General features: G+C 43.5%; 1 long non-coding RNA gene across 5 annotated transcripts in view; it reads left to right on the plus strand.

Annotated features, from left to right (window-relative positions):
- Positions 1-14,371, plus strand: part of LOC129125633 (uncharacterized) — a 37,791-nt gene extending 23,420 nt beyond the window's left edge. For all 5 annotated transcript variants that reach the window (XR_013184301.1, XR_013184302.1, XR_013184300.1 and 2 more), the window contains 4 exons: positions 284-406; positions 6,458-6,553; positions 10,933-11,037; positions 12,892-14,371. This is a non-coding gene — a long non-coding RNA (uncharacterized LOC129125633). The remainder of the gene's footprint in view (positions 1-283; positions 407-6,457; positions 6,554-10,932; positions 11,038-12,891) is intronic.
- The last annotated feature ends 3,540 nt before the right edge of the window (positions 14,372-17,911 follow it).

Consider the following 17,911-nt stretch of genomic DNA (forward strand, 5'->3'; position numbering starts at 1 on the left):
TGTCCAAGGTGTCCATGAATCCCTGGAGGTGTCCAAGGAACCCCTGAATGTGGCACTCAGTGCCCTGGGCTGGGTGACAAAGGTGGTGGCTGGTCACAGGTTGGGCTTGATGATCTTGAAGGTCTTTGCCAACCCAAATTATTCTGTTATTTTGGGATTTTTTGCCAGCTTGTGGCTGTAAGGGACAAACTGAAGTTCATGATCAATAGATTGCACACAGATTGTTCTAATAGTGGGGTTTTTGTGCAGTTATCTTGAATATGAGCATTATTTGTTCTTCCAGACTTGGGGCCCACTCTTCAGTGGATGCCATGGATTTGAAAAGCACTGGGGACAATTGTGGGCATCAAACTTCATTTCCTGAATGGCCTAAGCAGTGCACTCCCCTGTGAACTGCTGCTGCAAGGTCAGTATATCAGTAGAATATCATTAAAAATGCCTTTTACTCATTCATGTGCCTTTTCTCTCGACCCTTGGATCCTCTGGTATCATTTTTTTCTGTAAATGTCAGATTTTAGGAACAGTAGCAGCAGTTCTGGGGGTAAGGGTGAAACTCCTGCTGTTCCTGTAGCTCCTGCTGCTTGTGTGCCCCAAGCTCTCATGGCCCCTTGCTCCTTTATTGTGCAGGACACTGATTTTCATCCACAACCCCACAGATTTTTTTCCAAAGCTTCCAGTCCCCCAGGCAGCTTCCTCAGCCTGCTCTTGTGGCCTGCACACTTCATTTCCAGGTTTGTGATTTTTACGTTTGGCCCTCCTGACACGTGGATTTGCTCATATCTGTGCATAATTTACCAAGCCATCCAACTCACCTTGCATTGCTGGTCCAGCCTTTTTTAGTTAACATTTCCCCACTCTCTGTTCTTTATCAGTGATGTTTTTATGTTTGCTTTTTCCCTGAGTCATTGATAGAAATATGAAGGAGCAGAGAACAGACCCTTAGGGACTGCACTTGAACCAGATGCTAAACATAATTTCTATTTAGCAGCATGTAGAAATGCATTATTTAACCAGAATTTAATCCACCCAGTGACACAATTTCAGGGTTTGTTGGTCTGGTTTATTAATCAAGATGTCTCCTATAAACATCACAGACATACAAACACTTTTCATCAACATCTGGCCATAAAACTGTTGGTTTTGGTTGGTCTGACTGTGCAAGTTGTAGAGAACCTTTGCTGATCAGCTTTGGGCTGATGCCTTCCTTGTTCTCCTGTCTGTCTTTAGTTGGGGATGTGTTGTTTCATTCTCCTGGGATAATTTCCTACTCATTTTTTTAGACACCTCCTGATTTCACATATCCAGACATAGCTAATGAAACTCTAAAAATAATATCATTACAACCAAGAAAATAGCCATTCTCTGTACTGATGGATTACTTTCAAATAGGTAAAACAGCTGAAATGAAGATTGTCCAGATAAACAGTGTGTGGTTTGGGGTTTTTTTTTGAGATCTAATCATCATGCAAAGCAAGAAGATAATATTACTTTATGATATGGTCACAGGTAATGTTGAAATGTGTTAATGACTATGGGTAAAACATTGCATTAGAGTAATGCAGCACAATTATTTCTGTGTTGTTAGGTTGTATCTAAGTAGGTATCTGGAGCAGCCTTTGTTCAAGAAAGCAGAAATCTGTGAGGAATAATACCATGTGTATATTGCCTGAATATAATAAGCAGTAAATTATCCTAAAAATCTGCTGGGAGAAGTTTCTCCTCAAAAAGCACATCTCAGAGCAGCTCTGTCTCATCAATGTGCTCAAATAAAAGGGGGAAATAACCCTAATATGGCCTGCTCCCAAGTTTTTCATCATCCAGTTAATATTTTACTAAACCATCATATTTAGGCAGAAAAAATGCTTTGGTAAAACCATAGTAAGTTGTTTTTGCATGAACTGCCTGCTGCTGTTTCAGTTATACATCCTCAGTAGCTGCAGATGCAAATGAGCATTGCCAGTAACTCCTCAACAGAAAATGCAATGTATGACCTGGATACTCAATGGAAAACTGGATAAATGATACAAATAATCCTATCTGTTCCATGGGAATTTAGATCAAAATATTTATATTTAAAATTTATATTTAAAAATTCATAGATAATATAATATATGTAACTTATCTATAATTTTAAATAATTTAAAATATGAATTAAATATAGTTCTTCTAATTATATATTAATTTATATATGATATAAATATATTATAATTATAATACTATATAATATAGATATATTATAAAACATGATCGTACAATTATAATATCTATATAATATATATAGTTGAAATATAATTTTAATATTTTAATATAAAAATTCTATTTAAATAAATAAATAAAATATTTATATATAAACATTATATAAAAATATAATGTATATTTATATATTTATATAATTTTTAAATTATTACTTTAAATTAATTTGTTATATAATAATTTTAATTATTAAATTATTATATAACAAAGTATTAACACATTAATATATTAATAATATATTATAATTTATATTATATGCAGTATATTAATAATATATTGTATATAATGTAATATAATATAATTTATATTATACAATATATTAATATAATGATATTATATTAATATAATAACAAATTATTATATTAATAATTTGTTATATATAATTAAAATTAAATTATTAGTTATATAATTTTAATGTATTATTTAAAATATTATATATATTTATATCTGTATTATATAGATTTATATAAATATTTTATATATATATATATGTAATTTATAGAAAAATGAAGACTTTAACGGGTTTTTATAATGGGTGTTGAGCCACTGTTTTCTGTGTTAATACCAAGTTAAAAACTCACTTCTGTAAAGCCAGTGCTGATTTTTCTGCCCTTGGGGTGGGTGGTGACCCTGTAGTCACCCAGCAAAGTGCAGCAGGACAAAACCCATATTTTTCTGAAAATCTCTGGTTAAAGTGGCTGCATTTCCCCAGTTTGGTTTTACATCCTGTGCTTGATAATGGGCAGGGGGAGGCAGAACACATGTGGGCACAGTAAAACTCGGGCAGAGAGTGGGTTTTGCAGCCTTTTCACTGGGGAAGCCCTTGGGAAGATGATTTCTGTTGGGTGTGAGGAGCTGAAGGCACATCAAGGATGCTTTTGTGATGTAAGAACAAGCACACATTGCACACAGGAGGGCTTCAGATAGGAGCCACAAAAGAAATCACACACCTGTGTATCTTTGTATCTGTTTGAAAGTACAGATCTGGCCAAAAAAACCCTGAAAAATGCAAACCCCTGGGTTTCACACACCTGAGGAGAAAGGCTCCTCTCACAGCAGAGTTGTTCCCTCTACTTCTGGCTCAGTGCCACGCTCAGGACATGAGACACAACATTTCCACAGGGATTCCAAAGCTGTTCTCAGGCTGAACCCCAGCCTTCTTCCATGCCTGAGCATCCACACACAAGGATTGCAGCAAAAACTCCTTGTAAATCTTGATACACCTGCTTGGAGTAGGGATGTGTTTCACTTTCCTTGGAGTGCTGGATAATTAGAAATGTCCAACAAGTTTATGCAGAGAAGAGTTCAGCTGCAGCTGCTTTTGCAAGGCTATTTTCTCTTTTTTTTTTCTTTTAAAATAATTGATGGCTTTATTTAAAAATATATTTATATATGTAGTTTGGACATTATGACAGTCCTGTAGGAAAAATGATTGAAAGAGGTCTTTGAGAATTCAAACAAGGCAAGATATAATAGTAAAAAATAGCTGAAGAATATTCCAGTCTTAAGCAAATTATCCCATAATTAAGTTCTCTATGTTTTTCTGTTTAGCCATCTTATTCTTGGAGCCTTTTCTCATTCTTTCTCAGTGCAGTTAAGCAGGCAACATCTTATATGCAGGAAAATAAAAAGAAGTAATGTATACGTACATATAATGGTATAAAGTTCAGGATTTTACAGCCAGGCAATGAGAAATCAACATTTAAAAAATGAAGGCATTTGCTTTTTTTTTTGTTGTTGTTGCATGAATATGGATTTAGGAGTTTAATTGTAAGTCCCTGAGTTGGTGTTTTGTGCCATGCAACAACCAGATCCATGCTGTGATAAAGTGGCTTCTCAAGAAGCAAGAAACTGAGGTTATCAGCTTTCAAGAAGCTGCCTTTTCTCTTACTTCTGCAGTATTTATCCCCTAAGCCTCTTGCCAAGCACAGGAGGAGAAGCAGCTGTTTAAAATTAGAGCAGTACACATGTTAACAAGTGCCTGTACATCCCCTGGCAGAGGCATGGGAATACACTGGAAAATAGCAGGCTTTTAAAGCTGCTTTACTGCACTGAGAGCTCCAGGTTTCTAGGTGTGCCCTGTTTTCCAAGCAGGGCTCCTCAGCTGCCTGCACATTTTCTGTAAACCTGCCAGGGAATAGGCAAAATTGGCAGAATATCCCAATTTTTTGGGTAGGGATTGGCACAGAGCATTCTGCTTTAGAGGAGTTTCTGTGATGGAAGCGTTGCTCCCATGAATGTAACATTGGGAACCTCCAATTTCCTACACAGAGGAGTTTTTATATTCAGCCAAGCACAAATGAGGGTGCTGAGCTGGTGCATGGAATACACTGGAAAATAGCAGGCTTTTAAAGCTGCTTTACTGCACTGAGAGCTGGTGGTGTCTGAGAGCTCCAGGTTTCTAGGTGTGCCCTGTTTTCCAGGCAGAGCTCCTCAGCTGCCTGCACATTTTCTGTAAACCTGCCAGGGAATAGGCAAAATTGGCAGAATATCCCAATTTTTTGGGTAGGGATTGGCACAGAGCTTTCTGCTCTAGAGGGGTTTCTGTGATGGAAGCGTTGTTCCCATGAATGTAACATTGGGAACCTCCAATTTCTTACACAGAGGAGTTTTTCTATTCAACCAAGCACAAATGAGGGTGCTGAGCTGGTGCATGGGAACACACTGGAAAATAGCAGGCTTTTAAAGCTGCTTTACTGCACTGAGAGCTCCAGGTTTCTAGGTGTGGCCTTTTTTCCAGGCAGGGCTCCTCAGCTGCCTGCACATTTTCTGTAAACCTGCCAGGGAATAGGCAAAATTGGCAGAATATCCCAATTTTTTGGGTAGGATTCTGCTCTAGAGGAGTTTCTGTGATGGAAGCGTTGCTCCCATGAATGTAACATTGGGAACCTCCAATTTTCTACACAGAGGAGTTTTTATATTCAACCAAGCACAAATGAGGGTGCTGAGCTGGTGCCTGTGAGTGTCAGGTTCTTCTCACTGGTAGTGAGTGGCAATGTAGGAGGAAACAGCCCCAGGTTGTGCCAGGGGAGGTTTCAGTTGAAAATTAGGAAAAATTTCATTGTGCAAAGGGTTGAACAGGGAGTTCAGTGGAGTCACCATCCCTGGAAGTGTCCAAAGAACGTGTGGAGGTGGCACCTGAGGACAGTGCTGCTGCTGGGCTGATGGTTGGACTTGGTCATTTCAGAGCTCATTCCCAGCCTGAGCAATTCCAGGTTTCCACACCTGTGATTAGGAGCTCAGTGGGGGCAGCTTGGCCCAGTGCTCCTTCATTTTGGGCTGATTTTGCTCTCACTGAGAGCAGGGAGAGCATCACTCACCCTTCCCCTTGCCTGCCCCAGATGAGTTTGGGCAGCTCCACACCCACCTCTGCTGCCCCTTCCCAGCTCCCAGGGCTGCCTTGTCCTCAGCAAGGCCCTCTGAGCCTCCTGTCCCCCAGGGGACTGGAAACCTGAGCCTGTGAGGCTGCAGCTCCCCGGGGAAGAGCACCACATTAGCCTGGAATGATGACCTGGCCAGCACTGTTTCCCCTGGGGTCTCTCACAAGATATTATTTCAAACCTGGGATCACCTTCCCAGAGCCTCAGGACTCAGTGTCAGTAACATCCCCTCTGTGTTTCCACACCTCTTCCACTCTAATCCTTCTGTTCTCCTGTTCTTTCCTCCCTGCTCTCCTTTTCCCTTCTCAGCAGCTCTGTGTCTGGGTGAATATCTGGATATTCTTGGGCTAAATTGGTTACTGTTTGTATTCTGTAAACCCCACTCTTCCAAAAAACATGGATTATTGAGGTTCTTAAATACAGGTACATTGCACTTCCCAACTGATGGTTAAGGTTTTAAAAAGTTAAAAGTTTTTAAACATTTTGCATGTTTAAAAACTTCATCCTTTTCCAAGTCCACCTAAATAAAAATCAAACAAAACACTGTAAGGTGGAAGTAATCGAGTTTTTGAAGGTGACAATTGAAACCCATCTGTGAGAATGAATCTGTTTTACTCTTGGTTAAATCACATGGAAATTAAGGTTTTATTTTAGGCAAGTCCTTGGCTACTCCTAAGAAGAACTGTAGTATCAAAAGGAGTCTTTCCAAAGTGCTTTGGTTATGTTGCTTGTTACTCTGACAAGAGATTGCAGAAAAAATTTAGGTTAAATTTTATGTTGCTCTCCCAGTTTCCTTAAAATTCTGTTTTTCATGTGTGATACAGCCATTAACATCTGGATGAACAAATCCATCTTGCAGAAGTGCTTCTGAATATTTAAATCCCAGCTTAATATATTGAAGGAGGAAACTTAATTATGCTGTAAGTATGCAAAAATAATTATTTCTGCTCTCAAAAAAATAGATCTTTCTGAAACAATTTGTATATAAACCTTTTTTCAGAGGGGATTGTTTAATTCCTGTTTACAAGTGTTTGGCTTTTGTAACTATGGTTTTGCTCTAAGTTTCCCCCCCTTTTCCCCCCTATTTTTCTCATTAGAAAGCCATGCTGCAACCTATTTGTTCAAACAAAGATGTTTCCTCTCAATAAATCATCAGATGAGCTATTGGCTTCATAATCTTTACTTAAACCCAAAAATATCCACATGGGTGCACAGCATTTGGCTAATTAATTTCTGATAATTTGCAGTGTTCACAGCCAGCTGCCAGGGGCTCCTGTGAGTGTTAATCTGTTAGCCATGGTGAAATGATTGGAGATCTGCTCCTGCTGGTTGCCAGATAAATTCTTCCTATGACAATGTCACTAGGTTAATTAATTCAATTAATGACTCCCAGTGCAATGTTTTTCTTTGTCTTCTTCATTTGCCACAGGCTGCTGAACAGGTACTCCCAGGGATGGGTTCTGAAGTTGTGTCTCAGATAATGAATTATGTACCATTTCCATGTCTGGTTCTGAAGTGTCTTAATTTTTTTTAAATGAAGTTCAGTAGCAGTTAATTCCATCAGAAATTAGCTTGTTTTCTGTTTTCTCTTAAATGTAAGCAGTTAATTACCCATCAGCTTATTATTTCCAGGTACAATCATGAGTTTAGGTAACTTTACTGTTAGATAATTGTTACTCACTGAGTAACTTCGCTCTACACAAACTGTAAATTTGCTTTCACCCTTCAAAAGAGGAACTTCCAAGCTGGATCAGCCCTCAGGTGTATCTGCCTTATCACTCCAGATCCAATATAAGATCTGTTCTCTGGTTAGAAGTTTAAGAAGTAGAAAAATGCATTTTATATATAGCTGATGGTTTTTTTTGTTAAGGAAAAAGGAAGGATGTTTCCAAAGGGGACATGTGGAAAGGATCTCAGAGGCAGCCCCAAGATTCTCTGTCTTGAATGCCACCTCATTTTGCTGGGCAAAACTGGGAGGCTTTGGAGAGAGCAGCCCTCACTTTTTAGATCAGCTCATCTAAAAATGGGAGTAAAGCACAGAGCAAGCAGTAAAATGTGAATGAAAGTCAATTTTTCTTCTCTTCAGCTAAGGAGCAAAGCAGGGGCATCATGACCTGCATCCCAGTCATGGTCTCTGTTGATCTGGCTGTGCACCACCACTCCTGGGCCTTCCTGCAGATCCCTGTGGATTTACATTATAAATTGATATTTGTACTGAGGCCACCCTGTATTCTCCCTACTGTGTTTCCTTTCATGGCTTTGTTTTTATTCCTTTTCTTGAATTCAAGGTGAAAGCATTTGAATGTAAATTCTGGGTTTGGAAAAGAGCTGAAACAAGCTGTAGATCCAAATCCCACCACCACTGAGATCCTGCCCTGTGGCAGCTGTTTTGGCTTAGCCTCCATTTGGTAGGTGACTAAACCAGGCTTAGAATCAATTTGATCATCTGGAGGACTGGTTTAAACCCAGTGAGGGCTCTAAAAGGCTTCCAGCAAAAGCTGTGTCTTGTCCTGGGGCAACCTGGAGGAAAAATGCAGAGAGGAACAGTTGAGCTGTTAGCAGGAGATCCAGGCTGGCTCTCAGCATCCCCCAAAAGCTGAGGAGCAGCTCTCAGCTGTGCCAGCTCTGCAGCAAAGGTGTGAACGTGGAAAACCCTCTCTCTGAAGGACCAGAGGGAGCTGCCTGTTTCATTTGCCCCACAGAGGAATATGTGGCATTTGGGGCTGGATTTTCAGAGATTCTCAGCTGGCTCCCAGTGCTTTTCTCCTGTGCCATATTCACCTCTCTGAATTGTGGACTCCAGGTCTTAAAAAAGAATTATAATGTCTGTGGTGGAGGGAAAAGGGATGGTTTCACACCAAGGGAGGAAGAAGGAAGATCTCAGCCGCTTTTTTCTAATAATTATTTTTCTATTAGTCAGCAAGCTGAAGGGTTTTGGTACAAAGCCTCACATGTGTCAAAGGCAGGACCAGGACATGAATTGTGGATGGAGGGTGAGGTGTCCCTGCTGGTTTGGGAGGTGTCTGCTCTCCCCACACCAGGTGCACACCCTTGGCTCTGTTTCCAGGCACAGCAAGAAGCATTTTCCTGAGTAAAGGCAAGGAGGATCAGGCTCTACAGTGCAATTTCATAAGAAAATGAAGTGGATGTGATCCTTCTCTCCAGCCCATGCAGGAAGGGAGGGAAGGGACACCTCAAGTTCACTGCTGAGCTCTGCCAGCCTCAAACAAAGCCTGCCCTGGAGTTTATGGCATGTTCTGCCACTTGTCATCTCATGAAAAGCCTATTATCCCCCCGAGGGGGAAATCACCACGTGCTTTTCTTCAAGTCCAGCCCAAACACATCGTTTTTAAATAGAAACCCTCTGGTGCTTGGTGCCTTCAGCAGGAGCAGCTGGCCAGGAGCAGCATTTCCCTGGAGCTGCTGCTCCCTGCAGCAAAGGCTGGCCTTTGTCTCTGGAGCTGAGTGAGAGAAACCAGGATATGCAAATTGGGGCATTGGATCTTAATTATGAGCAGCAGGTGCCTGTGCAAGAGAGCTCAGGTGAGGGGGCACCCAGCTCCCTGCCCTGTACAAAGGGAGGGCTGCAAAGTTCTAATTAATTATCCACCTTAATGAGGGCCTTGTCTGCTGCTCCAGCTTGGTTTCCTCCACAAACAGCAGTTTAAAAAGCAGTGATGCAGCTCAGCCTCTGAAGAGCAGCAAGGGACAGCAGCAAGGATGAAATTACCACGATGAACCACAAGAAATCAATTTGTGGCAGTGCAGACTGTGATGGATCATCCTGCTGGAGAAATGAATTGTCTGAGGAACATTTCTTCAGGATGCCTTGACCAGAGGAGCATCTTGCCAGTGTGTTGGTAAACCTAAATCTTTGGGGAGATAACTCTGTTTACCTTTTACTGATTTAAAAATGGGTAATTATGATGGTTCTTTTCGAATTTTTGTCAGCACACCACTAATCACACTGCAAGCATTAAGGTCAGGCAAGTTGGGGGCATAATTCATGGCTAAAATAATGTGTAATTAGTGTTGGGCTGGTATGGCTCTGCCTCAAGTCTGACAGGCACAGGTAAGGGAGGCCACACAGGGATGGTGCCTCCAGACCAGGTAAAATCCACATTTTGTCCAGTCTGAACCCTCATCTGAATGGAAAATTCAGTTTCTACGTCCATTCAATGATGATTTTTGTAGAAGGGTGTAAATATTGTACCATTTATTGAAAAATTAACCATTACTTTTCCTTTTTGTTCAAGTTACCAATCTGTTTTGTAATGGAATGAATAAAAGCCAAGGTAGACACTGTGGTTTCAGCTGATTTAAGGTCATGCTGCTGTGTGAGAGAGAGAATCTCAGGGCCTGGTTGTGTGATGCTGCCCTGGTCCTGGCTTTGACACATGTGAGGCTTTGTACCAAAACCCTTCAGCTTGCTGACTAATAGAAAAATAACCCAGAAAAAAGTGGCTGAGATCTTCCTTCTTCCTCCCTTGGTGTGAAACCCTCCCTTGGTGTGAAACCCTCCCTTTTCCCCCACCACAGACATCATAATTCTATTTTAATTAGGGAAGTTTAAGTAGTAGCAGACAGGAACCCCCCATGTGGACAGTAGGGAATAAGCTGGAAAATATATTTTAATGGAGTGTAGTCTTTTGGGTGGAGACCTTGGGCCATTTCTGGCACAACCCAATTTTTTTATTACACAGCTCTTGGACTGGAGCAGGTTCTGTTTGCAGCCTTTCAGTCCTTCCTCTTCCCAAGCTCCTTTTTAGTTTTCTTTCCTCCTTCTTTCCCCTCCAACTGTGGCAATATCCAAGCAGACATCTGGGCCCTGATTATGCACACCTTGTGTGGCCACTGGGGCTGCTGCAAAGTGGGTGTTAAACAGCAGCATTCTTATGTGGCAGAGCTTTACACCCCTGGGTAAATGATTACCTGAGCTCCAGAGAAATGAACTGCCAGCCTCAGTGCAGCTCTGCCACAAATCTGGAGCCGTGAAGTTTGAAGGAATCAAATCCTTTCCTCCTTTGGAAAACAAAATCAGACCCCAAAGAAATAAAAAATCCCTACATGCTGTCCCCATGTGGAGGAAAGGCATTTGGCTGGTTTACAGCAGGATAGCTGAATGGGTGACAGTCTACAGAAACAAATAATCATTAAACAAAACCACTTTACTTCTCTAGCCCTGCTGCTTCTTGCACAGCAACAATCCCTGATTTGTTTTGCAGTAGCAAACTTTGGGATATGGGTGCAAGTTTAAAATTGTGACATCCTATTCATTTGTAATTCTTTCCATGGCCAGGAATATTCCTGAGTGAGAACTGAAGCATCTCTGCTTGTTTGGAGGAAACACAGGACAAACCATTTCGAGCCACTTTGAACAGGATAAATGGATGAAGGCTTCAAGGTAGGATCATCTGTTTATTTACACCCATTGTCTCCTTGTTTCCCACACAAATATATTCTGTGTTTAAAATGTATAAAGCTGGGCAAGCCCTTCTCACGCTGTTCCCAGTAAAATATTGCTCACTGCATCTCTCCTGACAAATAGGGCTCTTGTTGTCCAACTTTCCCTCTGCTGAGGTTAATGATTAAGTGGTTCAGGAGGTTAATTCCTGCAGATAGTGTTGTCTTTGCCTTGAACAGATGTTGGTAGTGCTTTAATGTGGTTATCAAACTCCGCTGCCCTTCATCCTTTGCTCTGTGCAGCCCTGGGCTTTGTTCCCCGTGCATTCCTGGCCCCCTCTATGGAGATCCAGCAGAGCTGAACATCCCATGGCCTCGGGGCTGCCTCCCCCGGGGTCAGCCGGGCAATGCCCAGATCTGCCCCACAAACCCAGAACAGCCACAGCTGGAAATGTTCGGCAGTGCAGGATGCCCGGTGGGGCTCACCTGCAAAGCCACTCACAGCTTTGACATCATCCCAAGCCCCCACAGGGCAGAGCTTCACCCCAAAATCTGCCCTCCTCCTCCTCCTCCTCAGCACCTCCTGTCTTGCCAGGAAATGAATTTCAAGCGTGTCTGAAGAGTTCTGTGCTGTAACCAGCACCCTCAGCAGCCTGGTGAAACCCCAGGGCTGGACCAATATCTGCAGCCTGGAGCTGCTGGATGTGTGCAGGAGTCCTTTATTCCCACAGCCACTGCCTCATAACCAGCCAGCAGCAGCTAAAAGATTTAAAAAACCCAACCAAACCAGAAAATCCAAACAACAACAACAAAAAACCCCACAAAATCAAACAAACAAACAAACAACAAAGCCCCAAAAAACCCCAAAAAAACCCCAAAAAACCCCACCTCCCCCAAAAAACCAAACCAACAAATAAAAAAAACCACCCAAAAAACCCACCAAAAAAAAACCCCAACCAAACAAAAAAAACTCCAAAATAAAAGAAAAAAAACCCACCCAAGAACCCCCCCAAAAATTTATGATTTCTATAAACAGACCTTGAAAGGGTTAATTTTAGGCTGGCTTCAAGCTGGGATTGATATATTTGAATTTGATATATTTGATATATTTGAATTATATTTGAATTTGATATATTTGATTGATATATTTGAATGTCTGCCAATGCCATAAATGAAACATCATCTTGGATTTTACCTGGTTGTCATTCTTTGTGAAATTGCCTCCTGTCCTCTCCCTGCACAGCTCCAGACCTGCTGGCAGGAATCCTGTTGGGGTTAAGATCATCTAACCTCACTCAATCTGAATATGACAGTATAATTTTAATGATGGCACTGGTTTTCTTGTTATGTGCATTTTGGTATCACTAACTGACAAATTGTATCCAGATCAAATACAATATAAAAGACTGGATTTTAATTTGGGGAAAAATACTGTTAATTTGAAGGACTTCACTGGTTTATGGAATCACAAGACTCTTGTGTTTCTGTACTATGGAGATTTAAAGAAAATTAATTCACAGCTTCAAAGAGAAGCAGGGTCCTGTGACCAAAATACACACTGGTATTTTAAATAAGAAGATGCAAAAAAAAAAAAAAAAGAATACAAACATTATGATTTCTACAAATAATCCTTGAAATGATTAATTTTAGGCTGGGATTAGTTATATTTGAACGTCAATCCTTCCAGTGCCACAAGTGAAACATCATCTTAGACTTTACCAATTTATCATTATTTGTGAAACTGTAAATGGAGAGGAATTGTGGCTTTTTGCTTCTGTTTCCTTCCAAGCTGGGATGAAACTCATTGACCTGTCCTTGATTAAAAACTCCTTCCTTGTCTTTCCTTCTCTTCCAGCTGAGCATCTTGCTCTCTCTACTGATGCCTTAAGGAGCTGGAGCAGAGGCTAAATGGAGTTTAGGGGAATAAAGAGGAGATTTATTGAAGATATAAAGAGGATATTTACTGAAGAACCTTCAAAAGGCCACACCCTGGCAGTAACAGAGCTGTGGCTGTGCCTGGATGGCTCCAAGATGGAAGCAGAAGAGGCCTTGGTCACCAGATCCCACACTTTGATCAGTTCTGCTCCATTTGCATATTGGAGTTCATTGTCCAGTTACAGCTTTAGGTTATGAAGCCCCATCCTTGTTGTTTTTCTCTCTTCAGCCCACGGTGTTTGTGCTCTTGGGCTGAGATTTGGATCATTTGTCCTTGGTCCCCAGCTGGAGCAGGAATTGTTTTGTGTCCCTGCTCTGTGCACAGAGCTCACCATCCCCTCATATGAAACCCAGACCCACATCTTACTGTCCCTTACATGAAACCCAGACCCACACACCAAAGCAGCAAAAAATAAAGAAAAAAAGCAAAAAAATAAAGCTACACCCCGAGGTATCACTGCCTTTGCTCCTTGCTTCTTGGGGCTCACTCCCTGTGTTTGCTGTTGGTGCTACAGGAGACCCAGCTCTGATTTAAATGATGAGAGCCAGAGTAGCTCAGCCCTGAGGAGTTCCCAGGGCCAGACAGGAGCCAGGTGGGCATGGAGCAGCAAGGGTCTGGCTGGGGACATTGGTCAGTGACACTGAACTGGGCACAGGTTTCCCAAAGTGCTCCTCTTCACCCTGCTGGAGCTGGGATTCCCAGAGGTTTCCACAACAACGGAGTTAAAAAGCTCCTTTCCCTATGGATGACTTATGTTTAGCCAAGAGTCTGGATTGGGGTAAAGCTCTCTGTGCTGCTTGTGTCAAACCTGGGACTTAGAGAATCACAGAATGGTTTGGGTTGCAAGGGACCTTAAAAGTCATCTCATTCCATCCCTGCCATGGCAGGGACACCTTCCACTGTCCCAGGTTGCTCCAAGCCCCATCCAGCCTGGTCTTGGGCATTTCCAGGGATCCAGGGGCAGCCACAGCTGCTCTGGGCACCCTGTGCCAGGGCCTCACATCCTCACAGGGGAGACCTTGCTCCTAACATCTTCTCTAAACCTTTCTTCCTTTACTTTAAATCCATTCCCATTTGTTACTCCATGCTCTTCTAGAAAGTCTCCATCTTTCCTGCAGGCTCCATTCAGCCCTGGAAGGCCACAATGAGGTCACCCCAAACCCTTCTCTTTTCCAGGCTGAGCAATCCCAGCTCTCTCAGCCTTTCCCTGCTCAAGAGCTGCTCCTTCCCTCTGACCATCTTGGTGACCTCCTCTGGACTCGTCTACGCCTGATGTGAGATGAAACTTGTAGTGATTTTCTAAAGCACTGGAGGAGCAGCCCCTCAAATGTTTCTGTGGAGGAGCACAGGCACAGAAAGATGGGATAGCAGGGAATGGAAGGGACAGGGCTGGGGACAGGAGCAGGGGGGAGCCAGGGGACAGGAGCAGAGACAGGAGCAGGAGGAAGAGAGGAGACAGGAGTGAGGAGCAGAGGACAGGGGCAGGGGCAGGGACAGGAGCACTGACAGGAGAGGGGACAGGAGTGGGGATAGGAGAAGTGACAGGAGGGTGGACAGGGGCAGGGACAGGGGATAGGGACAGGGGACGGGGGAGGAACAGGGGATAGGGACAGGGGATAGGGGCAGAGGACGGGGGACGGGGCAGGGACAGGGGACAGGAACGGGGACAGGGGATGGGGCAGGGGACAGGAGCGGGGACAGGGGATTGGGCAGGGACAGGGGACAGGAGCAGGCACAGGGGACAGGATTGGGGCCAGGAGTGGGGATAGGAGAAGTGACAGGAGGGTGGACAGAAGCGGGGACAGGGGATGGGGCAGGGACAGGGGACAGGAGCGGGGACAGGGGATGGGGCAGGGACAGGGGACAGGAGCGGGGACAGGGGATGGGGCAGGGGCAGGGACAGGGGATGGGGCAGGGACAGGGGACAGGAGCGAGGACAGGGGACGGAGCGGGGACAGGGGATGGGGCAGGGACAGGGGACAGGGGCAGGGACAGGGGACAGGAGCGGGGACAGGGGATGGGGCAGGGACAGGGGATGGGGCAGGGACAGGGGGCAGGGGCAGGGGCAGGGGACAGGAGCGGGGACAGACCGTGCAATTCCTCCCCTCGAACAGCAGAGGGCGCAGCAGGGCCCAGCCCGTCGGAGCCTCGAGGCGAGCAAAAATGATGGAAAACGGGGAAAATGCGGAAATTAACGCTTTTATCTGCTTTATACAGTGCCTGACACATAAGGAGAACGCAGTAACCACACAGAGCTGGCTGCACTACGATCAAAAGAGCGGCTGTGTTTCAAACTCACAGAAAATCGCTGTACCCCACAACATAATCCCTTCCACTCTATCCCTGCCTCTTTGGGGCCACTGTCCCTGGGAATGAACTGGAATGACTGGGACACTGCCCATCCTCAGCAGAAGCAGGGACATGTCACAGGGAGCGGGTCTGGCTTTCCCTGGGGCTGTGTTTCTCCCCTGGTGAGGGTGGTGCCCCTGTGTGTGCCCTGCACTGGGATGTGAATTCCCATTTCTCCATGTCTACACAGGGCAGGGACTCCAGAGGATGGGCACGCTCTGATTTGGGTGTGGATGGGTTCAGATTTCTCCTGTGGTGGATCTGTGTGTCCATGATATTTTCTGAAAAATCCCTTTGCCCAGGATTTTCTCCTGGGAAGCTGAGAAGCCTCAGAGAGGAATGAAAACAATAATTATCTGATTGCTGCTCCTGTGTTTGCTGCTTTGGAAGGTGGTCTGGAGATGGTTTACCAACAGGTGAATGTTTGATTGGTTTCATGTGAATTGTTTTAATTGTTTTAACTTAATGGCCAATCCCACCCAGCTGTGTTGGACTCTCTGAGTCAGGAGTTTTTATTATTCATTCTTGTTAAGGCTTCTGATGTATCCTTTCTCTTTCTTTAGTATAGTTTTAGTATGGCATAATATAATATAATATAATATAATATAATATAATATAATATAATATAATATAATATAATATAATATAATATAATATAATATAATATAATATAATATAATATAATATAATATAATATAATATAATATAATATAATATAATATATCAGCCTTCTGAGAACATGGAGTCAGATTCTCATCTCTCACCTCGTCCTGGGGACCCTCACAAACACCACAGATCTGTTGTGCTGTAATTGGTGTTGCTGAGCTCTGGGAGCAGATGAAGGCTGTGATGAGTGTGGCTCCCTCTGAGGATGCCTGGCTGGCCCTGATCCTTCAGGAATGTCTCCTTTACCAGGACATGTGTTTAACAAAGCCTGGATGTGGCACTGGGCACCAGGGTTTAGTTGAGGTGTCAGGGAACGGGTTGGATTCAATGATCTTGAAGGTCTCTTCCAACCTTGTCTCTTCCATAAAACAATGTATGTTTTATGTGCATCTTTTTGGGAAAATGACAAGTTATTTCCTGCAGCAGATTCTGTGATTCTGTGACTCAGGGGTGATCCTTGTAGAAAAGCAGCCCCTTGTCCCTGCTGCTGATTTCCAGCTTCCAAAACACATCATCAACCTCAGCTGGCTGAAAAGTCGCCCAGCAAAGTTAAGGAAATGATCCTTTTTCAGCTGGAACAATTTCCCACCTTGGCTCACCACAGAACTGCACAGTTGCCTGTGCTGTTGTGGCACAGGAGGAACAGGATGGATTCTTAGCCCTGGTGCTGAGCAAAGCTTGTTCTGAATTAGAATTTATGCCAAAAAGAAAAAAAAAATTTGGTTCTCATCCCTGGAAGTATAAAATCCATGTTCAGCAGTTTCCCACAATGGGGGAGAAATGGATTTCAGAAAGAACAGTTTTTGTTTTGGAATCTTCCAAGGGGAATTGAGCCCAGACCTCCACTGACAGGGCTGGGGGATGTGATTACTTGGCCAGAGCTGCAGGGCCAAGCCCTCTCACACCACAGGAGCCTGGAGAAGCTGGGAGGAGAGTTAATTAACCATCCAGCACAGAGGAATGATCTCGGTGCTGGGAAAAGAAAGCTGCTAAATAAAGGGAGCTGGTGCAGAGGAATGAGGGAATTAGGCTGGTCAGTGGAGCAGAGCAGGCAGCTCTGAAGAGGAAAAGCACCAGGAGCTGCAAGGGGCAGGAGGAGTTTCCCAAAGTCCTTGTGAAGGGTTTGGTGGAGGTGTTCCAGCGTTTGGGATGTGTCACCAAGGATGAGGAATGGAAATGCTTCCTGAAATGAGATAATTTATACTAATCCCTATCTTCACAATTTCTCCTCAGGAAGTTTTGGATGAGTTTTGCTATAGAAAAGTGAGCTTCTCTGGTTTTCCTGAAAGGATTAAGCACTTTCAGTAAAAATCTCCATCATCTCTAAAGGTCATTCTTAATAAAGTCACAAGGAGCAAGGAGGAAATAGGTCCCAGTTGACAGGCCCCTGGAAATAGAAACCTGGAAAACTGGATTAATTTTCAGTATGGTATTGACTCCCTGAGTGCCTGAGCAAATAATTTCCATTCCTCATGCCTTGGTTTCCCCAAGGTCCTTGTGAGGGGTTTGGTGGAGGTGTTCCAGTGTTTGGGATGTGTCACCAAGGTTCTGCTGGGGGTGACAGAGAGCAGTGACACCGAGTTTAGGCCTTGCCTTAACTCAGATCACTCACAGGACGGTTTGGGTGGGAAGGGACCTTAAAGATCATCTCATTCCAACCCCCTCCAACACCTTCCCCAAGGCTACAGTGAAGAAATTCAAGTCATGTTCTAAAGGAATTGTACAAAGCTCAGTGGAAAGGAGAAAAGTGAACTACAGGTAAGCGATCTGGTGGAGTTTGAGAATGGAGATCAGTAATTTCTCTTTAGCTGAGGTGCCACAATGGAGCAGAAAATCTGGAAGTATTTTTTGTCATGACTGTCAAGGCATGAGAAAAACTCCAGGTTCATTTTTGTCCCCTTGATTGCAGGTGGGAATTTTCAAA

Source organism: Agelaius phoeniceus, chromosome 14 (genome assembly GCF_051311805.1).
Source record: "Agelaius phoeniceus isolate bAgePho1 chromosome 14, bAgePho1.hap1, whole genome shotgun sequence".
NCBI classification, from domain to species: domain Eukaryota; kingdom Metazoa; phylum Chordata; class Aves; order Passeriformes; family Icteridae; genus Agelaius; species Agelaius phoeniceus.